This window comes from Mustela erminea, chromosome 6 (assembly GCF_009829155.1).
Source record: "Mustela erminea isolate mMusErm1 chromosome 6, mMusErm1.Pri, whole genome shotgun sequence".
Classification (NCBI taxonomy): domain Eukaryota; kingdom Metazoa; phylum Chordata; class Mammalia; order Carnivora; family Mustelidae; genus Mustela; species Mustela erminea.
In genome coordinates this window covers 12,412,632-12,427,932 of record NC_045619.1, presented here as the reverse complement: position 1 = coordinate 12,427,932, position 15,301 = coordinate 12,412,632, and the positions used below count along the sequence as shown (strand labels likewise).

The following is a 15,301-nucleotide window of genomic DNA, read 5'->3' as shown; positions in this document are numbered from 1 at the left end:
TCGTACTCACCGCTGGCTGCCCACTGCTTCCAGAGACTTGAATTTTATTCCCCTTCCCTCTCCAGCCCCTGTGCCCCTCATCCTCTCTTCCTGTTCCTCTTAGCTTCGTTGCCTTGTCTTGTCTCATTTTTCTTCTGCCCCTCGTTTTCTCTGTGTTTGTTTGCTGTCTCTTGTGAAGTCCTTGTCTCAACCTCTCCTTTGCCCATGCTTTCTTCCCCCTCTCTTCCTCTTTCCAGGCCCCCATAACCCAAACGATCCTGTTTTCAGGTAAGACAACCTCCAAGAAGGCTCTTGGCCACTGGCGTTCAAAAGCATCAACCAGAACGACAACTGTATGCAACAGCACTTGAGAAATAAACTAGAAAAACACCTCCTCTCTGCAGTTCATGTGGAGGATATTGCTGTTACCTGATGTTACACGACATAATAGCTATTTTCGATTCATTAGCCGTTGTCCCCAATATCTGTAAGCTCCAACAAGGTGAAGACCTTGACTTTTCCTCTACTCTTTTCTCCAAGTTTAAAAGAGATCTCACCCCAGAGTAGGCAGCAAAAAGGTTTTTCTCCGAAAGAATGAAAATTATGTGGGGAAGACGAGGGCAATAGAGAGGGAGAACCATGAACACCCTCTACTGGTAGACTGATAGACTGATACTGGTAGACTGATAGACTCCTGGTCTATCACAAACAAGCAAATTCCATAGGGTTCTAGGACAGGGGTTGAGGAGATGGAGGAGCTGCATTACAGTCCAGTCCACCCAATTACTAACTCCATGACCTTGAGCAACTTACCTAGCATTCTGTGCCTCGATTTCCTCATGGGGGAAGTGGGGATAATACACAGACCTGAACTTGGGGTCAGCTGGAAGAATTCAGTGAATCAACACCTGTGAGATGCCCCCAAAGAGTCTGACACGTCATAACTCCTCACTGCAACTAGAATTAGTTTCTCTTTGAGCATCTGCCCCACAATCCAGTTAAGTGTGTCCTTTTTCTGAATGAACAAACTGCCTCAGAAAATGTAAGTGACTTGTCCAGATCATGCAACAAAGCCAGAAGAAAGGAGACTCCACGCCCTGACACCATTCTGTCCCCTGTCCAGACTGCAGTGGCACATCCAACAGCTCCTGCCCACCCCCTCACTACTCCATCCTGAATCTTCAGCCTCATGTTTCCAAGCTGTACCAAGTTGTCCTTATGGTCAGAGCCCAGAGTTTTTATGCGTTGTTTGGTCTTCCCTTCTTGAAATGAACCTTTCTCTAATAGAACAGAGTGGGAGCTAGAAGATGAGGTCCCAGATGAGGGGACTGATTGGGAAGCAAGAAAGAGAAGCAATCAGGGGCTTCCAGCCGGGCCCTGTCCGTCTCCGGGATGCTCAGTAAATTCATTTCCCGCAGAAGACTTATTAGCTGCAGAATGGAATGGGGAGCCCACAGTAACGAGACTTTAATTACGAAATTCTTTTACCTTATTGCTTTTGTGTGGCCCTGATGAAAATGAGCAGTGGCAGTTTCTATTAGAAATGTTAATTACTTTCCTGGGTAATTAGACTCGCTGGGTACCTTGAGCACCTGACCTCACTTCATAACAGCAGAGATGGGAGGAAGGGGAAGAAATTGGTTGGAGTGGGGGGTGGTTGACGGTGGTGACAGGGGAGGTGGGGCAGAAAGGGAAAGTGTTTATAAATGCTGAGGAAAGCAAAATCATCCAAATTAGTTGAATGGACAAGGAAGCCTCAGAGGCCCCCAAGAAAGGCTAGCAGAAGAGAAGATCTACCGGGGAGTGGGGGGTTTTCCAACACCCAGGACCTGTCACGATGATCAGAACAGTGACAAACCCCTCTCAAAACGCAGGGCCCCACTAGAGAGGCTCCTACTGGGACTCCTCTCACAGTGTGGCTATGGAGACCCTAGGCTGCTCAGAGACCCCCAGGGTCACACAGCTGGTGAGGCAGGGCTGGGACCAGAGCCTGCTGAGCATTTATTTCCTCCTTTATTCCTTCTACAAACATTTGCTGGCCGCTAGGGAGTACTTTGGCTGGAAAAACAGAACTGACACAGTTCCAGTTCCTAATGAGTTTAAGGTCTGGGGGTGCACACAGATAATGGCACCATCTCTGTTCATAGCATGTGGGAACACAATATGTAGGAAGCACATAGGAGACTATGATGAAGAATAATTGGAAAAAAGGTGTTCAGTGTGGATGGAGTGATCAGGGAGGGCTTCTCGGGGGAGGTGGCTTTTCCCTGACCCCTGAAATTTGGAAAGAGCTTTGCTATTTGCAGAGTTGGGGTAAAAGAACATATCATCTGGTGTTGTGGGTTGAATAAGGTCCCCCCCAAAATTCACACCCACTGAGAACCTCACAATAAGACCTTATTGGAAATAAAGGTCTTTGCAGATACAATTTGTTGACATCACAGTGGATTAGGGTGGGCCCAAACCCAATGATCAGTGTCCTTGTAATTGAAGGAAACTGGGCACAGAGAAACAGAGACACACGAACGATGCGACAATGAGGTAGACAATGGAGGGATGCAGTCATGAGTCAAGGAGACCCAAGGATGGCCAGCAACCACCAGAGGCTGGAAAAGACAAGGAAGGATCCTTCCCTAGGGACTTCAGGGGGAGCATGGCCCTGCCGACACTTTGATTTTAGACTTCTAGCTTTCAGAACTGAGAAAATAAACTATTTTAAGCCACCTGGTTTGTGGTCCTTTGTTACAACAGCCCTACAAAACCAATATACCTGGCTTCTGTAATCCCATATCTCTAGCACTATAGGCTAAATCCCCAAAATAATATAGAATGAAGTCATGAGGAGAGCACTGGACAAAGAGTCCAGTTTTCCCACTAGCCTTATGACTTTGGGCAAGTCACTCCCCACCTTGAGCTTTATCTAAGTCTGAGGGAACTTGGGATTCCCAAACACATCATGGGTGTGGTCAAACCAATCACAATCATCCTGGGGCACTGTGTTTAGAATACAGATTCCTAGTCCCGCCCCACAGGGGCTTACACAACCAGCATCTCTGGGTAAGGCTGTGGAATCTGAATTTCTAACAAACTCCCCAGGAAAAGGATCTTGGCATGCCACGCAGCCTTTAGACTCTCTGGGTTCGAACACATAGCCTAAGGGCCCTTTGAAAGCAAAGTGTGTGTTCCTCTAAGGACCGTCCACTCTGGCTTTGGCATGAACCGTACCCGCCCATCCGCCCTGACCTCACTGACTGCAGGTGTCTGTTAGAAAACCCAGGCATTCAAGAGATCGGTGGATGCTTGTGCCAAAGAAGAGAGGCAGGCCTGCTCTTCAGTCATTAAAGAAGCTGTTTACAGAGCCCTGCTCTTCTTTTAATTTGTTTGTCTTTTTGATTGTGTAATTGAATCCCAGCCACAGGGCTCAACTGAGCCTTGCCAGGGAAGGCAGAAAGCCATCAATACTCAGGAGTGACTGACAGTCGCTTCCAAAGCAAGAGGTTCTCTAGGGCGGGTGATGGAAAGGCTTGAATCTTGCCAGGCTTCTTAGGTCGGACAGCGCGAGGCCAGGGAGGGCACCAGATCAGACAAACCAAGATTCAAATTCTAGCTCTGCCATGAGCCAGCTCTGTGATCTGGAGCAAACTGCTAAGCCTCTCTGTTCCTCAAATTCCCCATCTCCGAACCCAAGAGTAGCACATCCACCTGTCAGGGTTGCTGGGAGTGCTGCAAGAAGCAATGACCATCGGGGGCCTGACACATTGTGAGTGACCAGCACACTATAACTGTATTGTGTGTGTTCCTACTATTTTATTAGTGGTATTAACAGTAGAAGGTTGGCACTGGAGAATGCTAGTCCGTTTGGCAAGGCAGGCCCCTACCTGTTAGGGCTACAAGAAGCAAAGGAGGGGGCTGTCTCGTGTCGTAAGAAGAGCCAGAATTTAGAATCAGAATGTCTCATTCTGACACCCAGCTCTGCTACATTCCCCCTCTATGGATGTGGGTGAGTCAATCAAACCCCCTAAGCCCTGGGGGCTTTATCTCCTAACCTGAGCCCAGAATCCCTATGCCCCCATCTCTTGTCACAATCAAATAAGACAATGTGCGCAAAATTGGGTAAACTCCCAGTCTTTTTACTAATCCAAAGAAGAAATTACTATTATCTAGCCAGATCCCTAAGTCTGGCTGAACGGTGGAATCCCCTGCAGAGATTCTAAAAAATACCAGGGCCCACACCTTCTCCCCAGGCCAGACAATGGCAGGCTCCCAGGTTAGGGTGTCAATGTAGCCAGCAGCCTCTAGGAAAGCGCTGACCTGGCCCAAAGCTCCCTGTCTACAAAGGAAGAAGGCAAAGCCAAGAAAAAGGAGGGAGTTTGCTCAAGATTACACATCAGGGGGCTCAAAATTCACCCTTGGAGCATCATTTATCTCACTCCTCCGCCAACATAAAATTCCAATAGGCAGTTGCTGTGGCCGATGTCGAAGAGGTTACTGCCTATGTTCTTCTCTAGGATTTTGATAGATTCCTGCCTCACGTTGAGGTCTTTTATCCATTGAGAGTTTATTTTGGTGTATGGTCTAAAGAGAATGGTCGATATTAAGGAGGGCACGTATTGCATGGAGCACTGAGTGTGGTGCATAAACAACGAATCTTGGAACACTGAAAAAAATTTAATTTAATTTAAAAAATCCAACAGGCAGATTCTCAGGGCCAATCAGGAAAGATTCTGTGTGTCGGGTAGCCTGCCTGGGAAGCCAGGGAGTACACAGTTGGTGCTGGCCAGGAAGGCTTTCCGCCCAGAACTTTCTACACATGGGCATGGGCCCAGCAGAGGTGTCGCTATTCCTGGGCGATCCAGAGAGACTGTGACCTTCCGGAAGAGTTTCCTGGCAGGGGACAGGGGATGAAAGACACAGACATGGTCGTTGCAGCCCACCATTGAGAGGAGTCCGTGGGAGGAAGCATGAAGATGGGAAGGTGAGCAAGCCTCAAAGTCAAACCCATCTGGTTCTGAGTCCCCTCTGCCACTGACTGGCTGCACACCATTAGGCAGGCAGAATAAATGAGAATTTTTCTATTTAAACACAGTGTTTCCTGCCAGGCTGGCTCTGGCTCCTTCTTCTTAGAAATGCTTCCTTCAGCCCTGGTGTTCAGCCCACTCCTTTGGATGAATCAGCCCTTTGTGGGCAAGAACAATGTCAAGCAGGCTCCTTCATCTACACTGACACAGCTGGCAAGTTGAAAGAATGAGCCTGGGTCTCCAGAAGAAGAACAGGGAGCAGAGGCGGTGAGGCCTCAGACCCTGAAAGCCTGTGCAGGGAGAAAGCCCCAGGAGCAGAGCTAAGACCTAGGGAGGAAAGCCCAGAGAGAGTCAACCCACCAGAAAGAGGAACTCTGTCAACCTAAGTTGTATAACACAGGAGCCAGCTGTCTGGTGAGGTAGTGAGCTCCCCGTCACAGTGGATTACATTAGTGAAGGCTGCATGGCCACCGGTGAGGCTGGTATCAATGGGAATCCTGTCTTCAGTGGGCATGTGGGCTGAATGAACTCCAAGGGTCCTTCCATGCTTAGATTCTGCTTTGATGACGCTGAAGTCCCAAGGATGAAATTTGCAAGAGAAGAATTAGGTGGACGCCCACCTCTCTTGTCAGTTGCATAAACTTGAGAAGTTACTTCACCTCTCTGGGGCTGTGCCCTCATTTGCAATAGAAAAATAATTGTATGCGTTCTGAATAAACAGGGTGGGAATTCAGCCGTGTACTATACAGAGTACCTGAACAGCCTTGTACACAGTCGAGTCTGAAAAAAGCACAGCACCCAGCCGCCCTCCTAATCTTCCCCAGCAGCCTCCCAGCGGTCCCCAAGTGTTCCAGGAGACACACTCATTAGGCAGATTAGTGCATAAAACCAATCATCGCTCCATCCTTGGATGCCAGGATTAAATACTGTCACAGGATCTCTTCCCATGAGGCTCGTGCCTTGCAGAGCCCAGGCTGTGTCACAGGGAGGGAGGTCTTCATCACCATGCCTGAGGGGAAAGTTCTATTGAGAGGAGGATGAAGGGGGGAAAAAGAACTAGGTATAAAGGAACATGAAGAATGCAGGCACGGTGTTTGGGCTGAAGATACACATCACTGAGTGCTGGTCTGCACTGGTAGGCAGGAAGGCAACTGCCTTCTACAGAAGCCAAACGCTCTAACCCCCAGGGTGCCAGCTGGCTGTCTCCTACGCCTCCCCCAGGCTCATGCTAAAGAAGGGAGGTGAGCAGCCATCTACCCAGGCAAAGCAGCCAGGTCCAAAGTGATACCACACACCCCTATCTTTTATGTGTGGAGGGTAAGCAGGGGTCTCCTGGTGGGGTATGAGGGGCCGCAGAGCATCCCCCCACTTGGTTCCCCAAACATCTCTCCTGTTAATTTACCACCCATGCTTGGAACTTAGGACTTCTCAGTTTTTAAAGTAACTTTGCTTTTTGTCTCCTACAACTGTGCTTCCTCAGCCCTCAGGAAATCAAAGCCAAAATACAACTAAGAATTCTCGGTTGGCTTGGAAATCACCTCTGCCTTCCACCCTGAGAAGCTGGGAAGGGGGTAGACTTCATCCCTGACAAGAGAAGAAATGCATCAAATGTCCAGAAGCCCCCCCGTCCTTCCACTCCTCAACACACACACACACACCACCACCACCACCACCACCAGAATCCATCCAGGAGCTACCAGATGCATAGGCGGTCCATCCATGCATCAAGATGATAGCATCCAACCCTCTCATTTCACTCACCCATGAGAGACCGTGGCCAAGTGTCCAGATCCTGCCCTACCTGACACTATAAACACTGTAAATGCACTTTAAACTTCAAAGAAGTTACTGACGAACCTTCCAACCAAAACACGAAGAACGGATGCTTCCTTGGATGGATCACATCAAAGAGAGTGAAGGTGGGGATTCACGATGCATCAGCACACCCATTTTACAGATGAGGAAGTTGAGGTGTTAAGAAGTGACTTGCTGGTTACAGCCCACAGGTGGCAAAGCCAGCTTCCCATCCAAATCTGCCAAACACCGAAAGGTGTATTATTTTCATTATGTCACATGCATCCTTAGCAGAAAGCCTAAGTTTGCTTACTCCACAGTGTGGGGAGACTAGATCTGGGTCCTGTGGAACAAAGTTGCTCCCTTAGGCCTGTGGCTGTCAAAACTTAACGAGCATAGGAACCACCTGGGAGCTCGTTAACCAGGCCGAATGTAAGTTCCAGTGTGGTTGAGATCAGCTCTTCTCAAACTTTCTTCCACACACGTATCATCTGGGGATCTTGTTAAAATGCAGATTCTGGTGCCGTGGCTCTGGGGTCTGTCTTGACTGAGACTCTGAGCTCCCAGGTGAGGCCGGGGCTGCCGCTCCAGGGACCTGGCTTTTGAGTGGCAAGTCTAGTGAGTCTGAATGCCCGAATCCCAGCATCACCACCGACCCAGCTACAGTACGCAGGGCAGGTTTCCAAGTCCCTCTGTGCCTTGGTGTCTTGATATGTAAAATGTGCATCCATGAAGCACAAGCTCATGGAGTTGCTTTTCAGGTTAAAGGTGACCCACGGAAGTCGCTTCGCACAATGCCGTTGCCCGGAAAAATCACAATGAAGTATGACTCTTCTCGGAGCTAGTAGTAGCAGTAGTGAGTTTTGTGGTGCATTGCAAGATTTCAAAAAACAAATGCCAACTGCTCGTGTTATATTTTCCCACTAGCTCACGTTTATTCAGCTTTCCTGAGTCCCATAGCTGCCTCTAGAAATGAATTTTAGAGCTGGCAGTAGAACGGCAGTTAGCATTTGTCTAATGCATTTTCATGTATGTTTGTGTTCACGGCATCAATGCTGCTCAGCACTTACAACAACCGTGATTTATTACTTCTCTAATCCCGTGGCTGTCTGAGTCTGACTGGGTGGTTATTCTGATGCCCACAGAGATGCTGAGGTCCCTCTGCATTCACCTGGGAGCTTCGCTGGGAGCCATCTGGGGCTGGACCATCCGGATGGGCTCTCACCCCCCAGGGCGCCATCCACCTGGATTCTCAGCCTCCAGCAGTTCAACTGACCTTCTCCCACAGCACAAGGCTAGCTTCCAGAGCGGGGGTCCTGGGCGGAGAAGCGCCAACGTGCAAGTGTGTGTCATTCCTTTACCTGCCCTCTGCTTCCCAAGGTCTCATCAGCACAAGTGAGCCACGTGGGCACAGACCACAGGGGCGTGAACACCAGGGCGTGTGGTTCACAGGGAGCCACTGATGTGAGGCTGACCACGATTAACCAGCTGGATTAAAAGTCCCTTGAAGACACCTTGCCTGCCGTGTGCACTGTGGTCTCCCCAGTCCTAGGACATCATTGGTACATCTGACCCTCAACCAGCCTCAGATGCAATGTAAGTCAAAAGATGTTCCCATTTGCTGGTGGCCATGAGGGCTTAGTGTCACGCAGATAGTTAGGGGCTTTTGCCCAGGAACTCCAACTCCATGACCATCATTGTTTCCTGTCCACTGTCCTGTTAACCTTGCAGCATGAAGTTCTTCTGCCTGCCTCTCCTTACCCTGTATGTCTCCTTTCTCCAAGCTTCCTGGTGACATAGTTAATTATTTATAAATGAACATTTAAATGTACCAGAAAGAGTGCTATTTAAAGAAACCCTATGGTGACTCACTGAGTAATTAAAATAATAATTTATTCCATAAGCATTTATCAGGTTCTTGGTATGCACCAGGCACAGCGGGGTCGGGTGTTGGGAACGGAGGGACAAGGGAGCAGTACAGAGTTAGGAGATGGGGCTCTTGCCCTCAGGGAGCTAAATGGCTTAAGCTTCCAACAACAGATGTTGATTAGGCATCTACAGTGTGTCCAGCGAAGTGCTGGGCTACAGAGGCAAACCCAGTGCCATTTCTGCCCTTAGGGTGTCACAGACTAGCAGGGTAACCAACCAGCACAGTCCCATACCATGTGGTCCCTACGTGGTGGCTGCATTTGGAAAAGGTCCTCTCAGAGCAGAGAAGGGCCGAGCTCTGCCTGGTGCAGAGACAGAGATCAAGGAAAAACTTCCTGAGAACCACGACCCACAAACTATCTGTGGACACACAAGAAGTTGACCCAGTAGACAAAACCAGGGAAGGGTTTCACAGGCTGAGACAAGAAGGCACTAGAGACAATACAAGTCACTGGCTATGGGGGACAGAGGGTGTCCTACATCCTGTGTGCTGGGCTGCTTTCCTAAGAACCACAGCCTGAGGCTGCTCTAGCCAAAGTTACTAGCAGCCTCGTTCGGCCAGAAGGTGCCTCCCCTCCGCATCCTTCAGGACTCCGGGCAAGGTCGTGTGCTTGGGCAGGTCTTCCCCTGTGACCGCAGTAGGACCCTCCTTTGCTCGCTCTCTCTCTGTGCTTATCTCCCTCACGGTGCTTAGCACTGACTTGGCCTCCTGCTTATTTTCTGTCAGCTGCACTCAGACGAACTCCATGAAAGCAAGGACTCTATTCCTCTCTGCCATCCTATTAGAGTGTACGTTGCACAAGGACAAAGACTTGGTTTGGTTTGGCGTGTCGCACGCCAAGCACCTAAAGGAGTCCCTAGCACCTGGCGTTTCAAGGTGTTTCAAGACTAAATGAAGTCGAGGTCCCTGGCAGGAAGTGGAGGAGTCAGGACTGGGAGCCTTGTGACTTCAGAGCAAGACTTTCTGCTCCACGCTAGCCTCTGTCCCTTACTCACTCAAGGACTGTGGGAAACCAGTTCCCCTTAAAATCCCCAGATTTCTCATCCCGCCCACTGTCGGGCATCCTTTTACTGGACTGAATTTCAGAACAGGTATGAAGGTTCTATTTCTGACTGAACTTGAGATGGTAGAGGCAGCCTTGTGAGTCGACCCTTGGAGGGCTGGCCTGGCAAGAGCCCAGCCAACGCTTTATGATCAACATTGTGACAAGGTATTAGTTCAAAGCCCAGCTGGGCTAAGTTCCAATTCAGGGTCATAGCCTCCAGGTTCCCAGGGGAGCTGGCAGAGTTCCATCGGGGCCGACGGAGCATGAGAACGGATACCTGGCCTGTAATGCACAGGCGTGTGTCGCTAGGCTGGTCTGTCTGGAGCCTTAGCCTAAAAGAGAAAGGGGGCGAGAGATATTTTTAATAGGCCTCTGTGCTTTCATACACACAATGCTAATTCCTCTTCGGGGATTTCTAGTCCGATCCATGGTGAACTCTTATCCATCCTTCAAAACCCCTTTGAAATGCTCTCCCCTTCTCTGAAAACTGCTCTGCTTTCCCCATGTGAAATTAGTGACTCCCTCTTCTGTCCTATCACACCTGGAACATGCTTCTACAAACGTTTTATTGTTTTCCCTATTCACCCGAGAGCTTTCCAAGAGCGGAGAGTTGGCCTTCTCTGTCTGTAGCTCCAATGTCCGGCACAACACTTCCTACATGCTACTCCTAATAATAACGACTATTGATTAGGCACACACTTGTGTTCAGGCTTTGTGAGAAGAGTCAAGGTACACTGTTTCATTTATTCGTCAAAACAGCCCACTTGAGAAAACTGAGTCATGGAAATGGAACTCGCTACATGTCCAATGAGAGTGTTTTAGATAAATGGGTACATGAGGAAGTGACTGAGTGAATAATTAAGTAGTAAAGTCATTTTTATGTTTCGGCTCTCTTTGTCTTCTGGAGAGCAGACAATCACTGGGGTGTCCTAATACAGTGCAGTGTCCAACTTCAGTGTCCCACCCAGGTCCTGAGGACCCCAAGGTACCCATCATGGGAAGGAGTTTGAGTAAAAGGTATGGAATAAGATTCCTTGGTTATGAGACATAATTTCCCAGCTCCCCTGAAATGAAAGGCCCTAGAAATCGTGGCCTGTGGGCAGATCATTATCTCTTTGGGGTGCCCTTTCTGGAATCTCTTTCCTTCTATGCCACACACCTCCAGGCCACCTGCCTGGTCTGCTAACCCTTCTATGGACAGATCTGAGATTTGTGTGTCTCCTGGCCAGAGTGACAACTACTTTTGTGGTGTCGAGCACACACGTTTCTTCTCTGGCCATAGCTGGCGAGAGCCTTTGACAGGAAAACTGTCACCAAGTCCACAGAGACTGAAATGTATTTCCTTCTCTGCAGCTTCTCCCTGAAGCCTTGGGCTGGGAGACAGCAGGTTCCTGTAGTGATGGCAGATTGGTGGCAGGGGTGTGAGGACAAGAGCTTGTGGGCCTCGGGGTCAGAGCCACCATCCGGGGTTTTTGCATCAGTTAGGGATCAGAGATGTAAGGTTGGTGAGCTCCAGACCCCTGCATGGGCCCCGACCCCAAAGCTACATGTTAACTGTCCCAGGAGGGCAGAAGAGATGCCTCCTCACGTGTGCCAGCCAGAGCCACAGAAATGGTTTCCATGCGAAAAATTGAGAAGGTGGATGCACAACCTGTTAAGTTTTGCGGCCGACTTCTGCATTCATTTCAGATCAAGACTGTGTAACCTTAATAACAATCAGGGGTTGGCATATTGCGAAGTTTTGCCAATTAAATCACCTCTAACAATGGTTAATATTTTATTGGGCGCTCATTGCAGTTCGACCCTCTGTTGAGCAATCCACAGGCATGATCAGATAGACCTCCACAACCCAAAGAGATGACAATTGCTAGTACTACTCTCATCTTATAGTTGAGGACACCAAAGTTCAAAGAAACACACGGTTTCCCAAGCATTGGTGGTGGACTAGGGATCTGATCCCAGGTCCGTGTGACCCCCAAGACTCCATGTTATTTGGCCAGAGTATGAGTCAAGCCCAGATTTGGTTGGCCCGGACACTTAATCTGTGGAGTTTACAGGCCAGGGGTCTCTGAGCCTCTGAATTACACCAGGGTTTCAGAGCAAGTTCTAAGAATGCAGACGGGCAGGCTCCTCAAGAGGGGAGCCACCCACAGCCAGTAGTCTGAGAAAACACCCTCCCTTCCCCAATCAGCCAGACAGGTGTGTTTACCTCTTCCAACCCTACGCACACTATTCTGACTCTCCCAGGATTCAGCATGAAGGAACTCCGTTCCCTTCTGAAAATGCATGGAGCTGCTAGCCCCAGCACCCAAAGTGTCTGTTGATTCTTTAAGATCCTAAAGTCACCATCCAAACACTATCAGCACACCGCATCTCAGGGCAATTATACTTCTCTGAACTTTAGTTGCTTTCTCAGTGAAACTGGGAATCAGATAACTTGATCAGCTTTGGCAGCGCCAGATCTTCTGGAACAGCACTGTTCAACACAACTTCCTACAAGGATGGAAATATTCTAAATGTTCTTCCATCTAATATGACAGCCACTGGTCACATGTGGCCTAATGTGGCTAAGAAATTAAACTGTTAACCTGACATAAGTTTGATAGATATTAGTTATTTTTTTTTATTTTTATTTTAAGTGAGCTCCACACCAAATGTGGGGCTTGAACTCAGAACCCTGAGATTAAGAGTCACATGCTCAACCAACTGAGCCAGCCAGGCACCCCAGTAGATTTCAATGTAAATAGCCACAGGGGCTACTGAGTATCATATTAGATACTGCCATTCTGAAATTAATGCTAAGATAACCTCTGGCTCCCCCCAAAATATGGAAGACTATTCTGTATAATCAGTAATATCACTATAGTAATCAATAGGACACCTCAGGGAGGCATGAGAGGTTGATGACCACTCCACACATACATCAGCCATTCAGCAGTGCCAGGGGTCGGGGTGGTGATGGTAAATATTCTTAAAACAAACCAAAAAGACATGGATGGAACTAGAGGGTATCATGCTTAGCGAAATAAGTCAATCAGAGAAAGACAACTATCATATGATCTCCCTGATAGGAGGAAGTGGAGATGCAACATGGGGGGTTAAGGGGGTAGGAGAAGAACAAATGAAACAAGATGGGAGTGGGAGGGAGACAAACCATAAGTGACTCTTAATTTCACAAAATAATCTGAGGATTGCTGGGAAGAGGGGGGTTGGGAGGGGGGGTGGGGTTATGGACATTGGTGAGTGCTGTGAAGTGTGTAAACCTGGCGATTCACAGAACTGTACCCCTGGGGATAAAAATATATTATACGTTTATTAAAAATTTTAAAAATTAATTAATTAATTAAAATTAAAAATAAAAAATTTTTTTTAAAAACCAATGCTCCCTGTGGAAACAAGCTTCAAAACTCTTTGCCTGGCTGTCCTGCATGACAACACTGCGCTCCTGAAATTTCTATAGGCATTTCGTTGCCACCACAGTCTCTCACAGTGGTTCATGTATTTTTAAGTTTCCATGTTAACAAAGTCATTAAAACAGATGCTCTCTGAAGCAAGTGTCATGATTTCCATTTCCAGATCAAGACACTGAAGCTCATGGAGTTAAATGACATCTTTGAACCACAGGTAACTGTTATTCCATACAATGAGGCTCAAGGCAATCAGCCTATCCTCCCACTTTTAGAAATGATGGAAACTTGAATCTGTGACCTTTTTATTTTTTTTAATGTTTTTATTGGACTATAATTAGCACAGAATGTTATATTCGTTTTAGGTGTCCAGCATATTGACTCAACAATACTATGCATTACTCGGTGCTCCATGTAAGTGTGGTCACCATCTGTTGCCACACAACGTTATTGCAAAATTGTTGACTATATTCCCTATGCCATACTCTTCATCTCTGTGACTTACTTATTTTATAACTGGAAGTTTGTACCTCTTAATCTTCTTTATCTTTTTCACCCAGCTCCCAACCACCTTTGTTCTCTGTATTTAAGAGTCTGGGTTTGGGTTTGTTTGTTTGTTTGTTTGTTTGTTTGTTTTTTCATTTGGGTTTTGGGTTTTTTGTTTTTGTTTTTTTTTAGATTTTACATATATGTGGAGTCCTATGGCATTTGTCTTTCTCCACCTGACTTATTTCACTTAGCATAATACCTCCCAGGTCCATCCATGCTGTTGCAAATGGCAAGGCCCTTTTAGATAGGTAGGCTGTCTATACCTTTGTGGCCTGCAGATATTTACTGAATACACAAAGCAGAGAGATGAGCTCCAGGCCTGAGCAAACAGCAGATGGTGACTGGTTCAACAGAAGGGATAGAGTATGGGCACATCACACTTGGTACTGTAGGGTCCCTTTGTGGGACTCTGTTCAACTTCATTGTGCTGCGTGACCTCCAACACATCTCTCTACATCTCTACCATCGGTCACCTTCTCCGGACAACAGGTGAGGTGTACCAGGTGTCTCTAGGGACTCAGATGCCTAAGACTTGGGAAAATATTGTAGTGTTTGCTGCTTGCCACATGCCCAGCACTGTGCACCAGGAAGATCTGTGGCAGGACTGCAAGAAGCTTTGTCAAATGGTCCTCACCATCTTCAGAGTCGCCTGATCTGTGGAGATGTGTGTAGAGGGAACAGATAAGGATGTGGATTCACCATTCTGGGCCTCCCAATTCAAGCTGTGTGAACTTGAGGAGGTCACATAACCTCTCTGAACCTTACTTCAGTCAATTTTAAGTAGGGAGACCACCACCCACCTCAGAGATTGGGGTAAGGACCACATGAGACAACTAAGCTGCATTTATCAGTGATATTTGTACCATGAATGTCACCTCTCCCCTTCCCTTTCTCAGTCAACTGAGAGAGAGCACCCACTGTCTGCCAAGAAGCTTCTGTCGTCTGATTAGATTCACTGCAGATTCCTGCCCAGCCCATCTCCATTCCTAGTCTATGTTTCCAAGTCCTGTTGGATGCCCCAAACATACCAAACCTGCCTGGTGAGGCACGAGCCAGCGGTAAGAGGAGAGACTCAGGTCACAATGACTGGGAGAGAGGCCCCTCTCCCCAGGATCAGATCCTTGGCCAAAACTTCCCCTTTCTTGGCCCCGACAGGCTAGAAAGCTGCTCTTCTGAAGGTTCCACCCAAAGATCCCACTCATACATCATCCTTCAAGCAGGAACAGCTCCCACAGCTACAAGAGAGAGACATCTGTCCCTCTCCTTCCCACCAACACCCAGAATGAGCCTAATTAGACAGTATCTTCTTTCAGCTGCCACTGTGATCAGTGCCATGGAAGTATAGAAACAGGGTGGCTCCAGGCACAGATGCCCAGAAATGCCACACATTCCCCAACCCAGGGCCCCGGGCACTTTGGCCTGTGTCGAGAGCCTGGAGTCAAACTGCAGAGATCTGTTGAGGGCACCATGAGATGAGACCAGGATAAGAACTGTTTTTCTGGGGGGAAGTAAACATTTTCTCAAAATGGGCTCTGAGCCAAACTAACTTTTGAAATTTTATTCCTGAATTTTGGATCTC

General features: G+C 48.0%; 1 long non-coding RNA gene across 1 annotated transcript; it reads left to right on the top strand.

Annotated features, from left to right (window-relative positions):
* Positions 1-3,947: 3,947 nt before the first annotated feature.
* On the top strand, positions 3,948-9,542 carry LOC116592333. The gene is made up of 3 exons (XR_004286453.1): positions 3,948-3,979; positions 7,937-8,387; positions 9,448-9,542. It is a non-coding gene; the product is annotated as an uncharacterized LOC116592333 (long non-coding RNA).
* Positions 9,543-15,301: the final 5,759 nt, after the last annotated feature.